The sequence below is a fragment of the Pinus tabuliformis genome, chromosome 8 (assembly GCF_031772625.1).
Source record: "Pinus tabuliformis cultivar Carrire ecotype Pingquan chromosome 8, CPIR1, whole genome shotgun sequence".
Classification (NCBI taxonomy): Eukaryota; Viridiplantae; Streptophyta; class Pinopsida; order Pinales; family Pinaceae; genus Pinus; species Pinus tabuliformis.
Genome location: NC_142294.1, coordinates 393,434,131 through 393,440,130, shown reverse-complemented (window position 1 = coordinate 393,440,130; position 6,000 = coordinate 393,434,131).

Genomic DNA, 6,000 nt, shown 5'->3' with positions numbered 1-6,000 from the left:
ATAACTCTCTGGATTTTGATTTCTAAGAAAATTATGTATATGGGAAGCGGAATAGGGTGAGTTTCCCCTCTGGTGGTAAGAGGGTGAAACATATATTAGAACTTGTGCACAGTGATGTGTTTGGACCTGTGAAGGTTCCATCACTGGGTAAGTCTGTGTACTATGTATCATTTATAGATGACTTCTCAAGGAATACATGGATATATTTCCTTAAGAATAAATCTGAAGTCTTTGACAGGTTTAAAGAAATTAAGGCTCTGGTGGAAAACCAAACAAAAGAGAAGAAAAAGGTGCTTAGGACGGATAACAGTGGAGAGTTTTGCAGCAAGGAATTTGAAGAATTTTGTAAGAAGTGTGGTATAGCATGATAGAAGACTACTCCATAAACACCTAAGAAAAATGGAGTTGCAAACAGAATGAACAAGACGTTGATGGAAAGGACAAGAAGCATGCTCATTGTTGTCGGGTTAGGATAGGAATTCTAGGCAGAGGTGGTGGAGACTGCATGTTATCTGGTCAACAGATCACCTACATCAACATTGGAAGATAAGACTCCACAAGAGGTATGGACTGGTAAGAAACCTTCTCTTTCACATCTGAGGGTATTTGGTTGTGATGCATATGTACATGTTCCAAAGGAGAAAAGAACCAATTTGGATAGTAAAATTGGGAAGTGCATCTTTATTGGGTGTAAGGATGGTTTAAAGGGTTATAAGCTTTGGAACCCAGTAACAAGGAAGGTTGTGTACAATTGAGATGTGGTTTTCAGAGAGGTGAAAGATGTTATTAAACATGAAGTCCAACCTAAGGAACCTGAGAAGATAGAGTTTGAGTTAAAGGAGGAAGAATCAGACTCTACACCAAAGGAGGAATCAGAATATGAAGAGCCACAAACTCCAGGTGTGAGAAGATCTGTTCGAGAAAGAAGGTAGCCAGAAACGTATAGTCCATCTGCTTTTTGTTCAAATTTTCTTTATCTATTACTGATGATGATCCTAGAACTGTGAAAGAAGTAGTAGATTCAGATGATGGAAAACTCTGGAAAGAGGCCATGGTTGATGAAATGGCATCTTTGCACAAAAATGAGGCTTGGGATCTGGTGGAGTTGCCGGATGGAAGGAAACCCATTGGCAGCAAATTGGTGTTCAAGAAGAATACAAATGAAGAAGGAAAGGTCGAGAAATACAAAGCTCGGTTGGTAGGAAAAGGTTATTCCGAGGTGTCGAGAATTGATTTTGGTGATATTTTTTCTCCTGTTTCCAAGGTAACTTCTATTAGATTACTTTTATCTATTGTTGCTTCTTTTGATTTTGAGGTAGAATAGATGGATGTGAAGACAACATTTCTTTACGGGGATCTAGAAGAAGAGATCTACATGAAGCAACCTGAAGGTTTTGTGGTGAAGGGTAAGAAAGAACTGGTATGCAAGTTAAAGAAGTCTATGTATGGGTTAAAACAGTCACCAAGAATGTGGTATAATAAATTTGATACATTTATACGGGGACTTGGCTTCACCAGAAGCAAAGCAGATCACTGTGTGTATTTTAAATTAATTGGTGACCGTGTTATTTATCTGTTCTTGTATGTGGATGATATGTTGCTAGTTGGAAATGACAAAGAAATTATCCAAGATTTAAAGACCCATTTGTCCTCCAAATTCGACATGAAAGATCTTGGTGTTGCAAACTATATTTTAGGCATGGAAATTAAAAGAGATCGAACAAAGAGGAAGCTCTAGTTAAACTAGAGGAAGTATGTTGAGACAATATTGCAGAGGTATAATATGCAAGATAGTAAACCAGTGAAGGTTCCTATTCCTATAGGTGTAAAGTTATCTGTTGAACAGTCTCCCAAGACACAAGAAGAGGAAGAGGACATGTCCCGTGTTCCATATGCAAGTGCAGTCGATAGCCTAATGTATGCGATGGTCTGTATTAGACCAGACATTTCACATGTAATGGGAGTATCGAGCAGGTTTATGTCAAAACCAGGGAAGGAGCACTGGACAACAGTGAAGCGGGTTTTCAGTTATTTTCGTGGGACTAGTGATTATGGTTTGTGCTACCAAGGAAGACTAGGATTGGACAGAGTGTTGGATATTCCTAGCTTTGTTGATGTAGATTGGGCTGGAGATCTGGATCAAAGAAGATCTACAAGTGGGTATGTGTTTAACCTATTTGGAGGTGCAGTCTATTGGATGAGTAATAAATAATCTGTAGTAGCACATCAACTATAGAGGCAGTATACATGGTAGCCACTCAAGCAAGCAAGGAAGCAGTTTGATTGTAGATATTGTGTTCAAGTATTGGGTTAGTCCAGGGAGCTATAAGGATAGACTGTGGCAGCCAAAGTGCAATTTTCTTGGAAAAGAACCCTGCATATTATTCAAAGACAAAGCACACTAATGTTCAGTATCACTTTGTGAGGGATATGATAGAAGACAAAAAGGTGTTGCTGGTAAAGGTGGACACTTTGAAGAATACTACAGATGCATTGACAAAATCTGTGAGCTCTGAGAAGTTCTCTTGGTGTAGAAAAACAATGGGTGTTGCAGGGCTGGATAAATGAGTAAGCTCTCTTGTGGCCCAGTGTGGAAAGAAAGCAACATGTGGGAGAATGTTGGGTTGTGTTATATTCTTTCCACAACTAGCCCACGTAGTTAACCAAGGGCAGAGCCCCCCCCCCAACCCTTCGTTGCGCCGATTGCGTAGTTGGGGGGGTGGGGGTTCACATGGGGTTTGAGGCGTGTAGGTAATGCCACTATATGGGGTCCAGGGTAGCACCCTGGAAAATTTTGTTTTTGGACCCTATATTAGGTTGGGCAGACCTACCTATGGTTTTGTGCATGATTTTTTGCACATGGTTTTGGACACGATGGTTTTCAGTCCATGGTTTTGGACGTGATGGTTTTTTGGTCCATGGTATTGGATGCTTCAACATGTATAAGTATGTATTGTAACATTGAAAGGAACATAATGAAAAATCAAGCTCATAGTCGCAGTTTTGGGATCCAGGAGAAAATATATGTGTATATGTGTTTTATGTGTTATGTTCTCGCATTGTTTATTTTCTGTGTTTTAGAATTCGTATGCAGGTAATTTCTGTATAGGGTTAAAACCTACAGTCGAATCTCCTAAATCTATTCACCTTTATGTAATAATATTTATCCTTTCAAGTAAGTATTTAATAGAAGATATTTTCACATAAAGTTTAATTTATAAGTGGACAACCATTTTTCTAATTAGAATATATTTTCTTAAAATTAGGCAAAATTTCACTTCTTGTTTTATTTTTCGGAAATTCTCATAATTTTGGTTTTTTTTTCAATGTACTAAAGTTATCTAAATAAGTGTTCTCATTGAAATTCTTGAAAATTGAGTTGAATTACAAGGGGATTTGTTTGTCCACTTATTAAAATATTTAGTTTAGCATATATTATTATTTGTACATTTCTTATCCAATCATAATAATTTTGAATTTAAGCTTTTTCGGTCCATGCTATCAAAAGTAAGAAAACTTTCAGTAAAAGTCACATATTTTTTTTGGACAAGTACTATGAAAATATTTGACAAAGGGTGCTTAAATCACCTCATATGAATCGAAGATATGACAACATGTTCAATTTCAATTTTGCATCACTTGAATTGTAATTTTGCATTTTGGGTAGATCCACAGTCTTTCAAAATCACAATTTCATAATTGTTAAAATAGTTTTTCTTTGCATTGAACCAAAAATTTATATCATATTTTGATGCGATTTTGCAATAAAAATAACTAAAATAACAAGGAAATGTCATTTCCCAATAACCAACTTTTATTATTTCATCTCATTATCTTAATAACTCACTCTCCAAAATGGTAAAAAAGTAAAGGAATATTATTTCTTTCAAACCTAATTCATCATTGAAGTAGTCTTCATTTTGTCATTTTCCATAACTATTTATGATTTGGATTCATGATTTCTTAATATAAATTACACAACTCATTTCCTTCCAATCTCTATCAAATATAAAATACAATTAATTAATTTGGAAAAAATGAAACATAAAATAATTAAACTAAACATATAAAATATTCACTATTAAATATAAAAAAATACACATTTAATATTTAATAGTGAAGATTATAATATATATTTAATTGAATTTTAAATCTCTTCACTTGTATCATTTGTGATAATATTAATATTATGGGAAACTATTATGAATTGCATCCCAAAAAATAAATAGTTCACTTTTCAAGATGATCAAAATAATAAATAAGCATGTTGCCTATATGTGAGACCTTTTGAATTTTGTTTATTTTCCAATCTAATTGTCTAAAATATGGAAAAAATTCATTGAAATCACAAATTTGACAAGTAAACTCTTGGTAATTAGTGCTCTTGATTTTTGAGGATTTTGAATCTATAAACAACGCAAGCAAAGATTTCACAAAAAAATTGCAACAAAAAATGGGTTGGAAACTCCAGAATGTCACACTTAAACACTACACTATAAATAATCCAATACATGCAAATTTAACTCATAAACAAAATGAAAAATAAAGTAGAAAAACTATAATTTTCTAAGCTAATTTATTTTAAAATAAATACGTGTGTTTCCCTATTGTCCAAGAATTTGTTAAGTTGTTAATTCCACATCGTTGACTTTCCCAAATTCTCCAAAAAATATTGGGAGAAATATTTCCATAAGGAAAGAAACATAATGGGATATAAAGACCAATGAAAATTTTAAGGATGGAAGTTTATCTTAAAGTTTAGAAACCTTGGTGAATCTTACTAGTCCCTGTGACATAGGTAAGTTCCCTCTGCGGACAGAGGCAAACCCTCTAGCCCTAGAGTGGATCTAGTCACTGCACAGACAATACCAAAGCAAATTTCCTTAGAAAGTTGGTGTTATGAAGACCTACCTTCAATCCAATGTTCGATGAATTCCTCTTCGTGTTGCTCCAGCTCTTGTTCTTCTAGTCATTCATACCTGAAAACAACATGTAGAGAAACACCACAAACACAATAGAAAATGACCAAACAATCTACTTGAAGAGTCAAGGAACCTCAAGCTACTAACATATAGTTAAACGCATGATATAGGAAACAAGCTATTGATTTGTATTAATATAAATCAAAGTAAAACTTACAACTGAGCCTTGACGTTGTAAGCCTTTTCGAAGGGTCGTGTCGGTATGTCTCCGTAAGCATTCACTTGTGAATCATCTCCCAAGGGAACATATGACTCTCCCTTTTGTCCAAAAGGGTTGATACTAGAAAGCTCTCAAGCCAACTCTACTCAAACATCTCTCAAATCAAAATACAAATGAGGCTACTTCCACATTCCAATAACACTCTCTACCTCTACTCCTCTCTTAACAACTTCAAACTATCAAATTACATCTAGCTATCATCTAGTTACATCCAAGCTAACTGATATCATTCATGGAGGAGATATTTATAGGAGGGAGAGGTCCCATGAGAGAAGGAAGGAAGAGCTTATCTCTTAGGGAGGTCGCAAAAAAGGTGGAACAACTATCCCAGAGGAGAAAGGCGAGCTCAACTGACCCAACAACTAGCCCTAGGACTGCCCATCAAATAATTTCATCTCGAAGTTTCGACGAGTTGTTGAAAACCTTGCAAAATATGGCTCGTCGCGGGTGCAACATAAGGATAGAGCGAAGAATTCGCTAGGGCTAGTGTTCACTTGACCATCTCCGCGAGAGGGATAACTTCTGACTCGCGATGACCCAGAAACTTAGGTAAAAAGGGTCTTCTTTAGGGATAAGGAATTGAGACACTCTTCCTGAGATTGCAAGGAAGGTAATGAGACATAATTGGCAACATGACATAACACATATGTTAGTAATATGGACTGGAAGTATCCGGGATCAGGGAATGTAGAGTCGGTGACCAATTACTGTGTACAGATGCCCCCTAAAGCATGAAGGCCGAGAGAGTGGGAGGGCTGAAATTATTTACGAATCCATAATCGAAACAGAACATCCTCG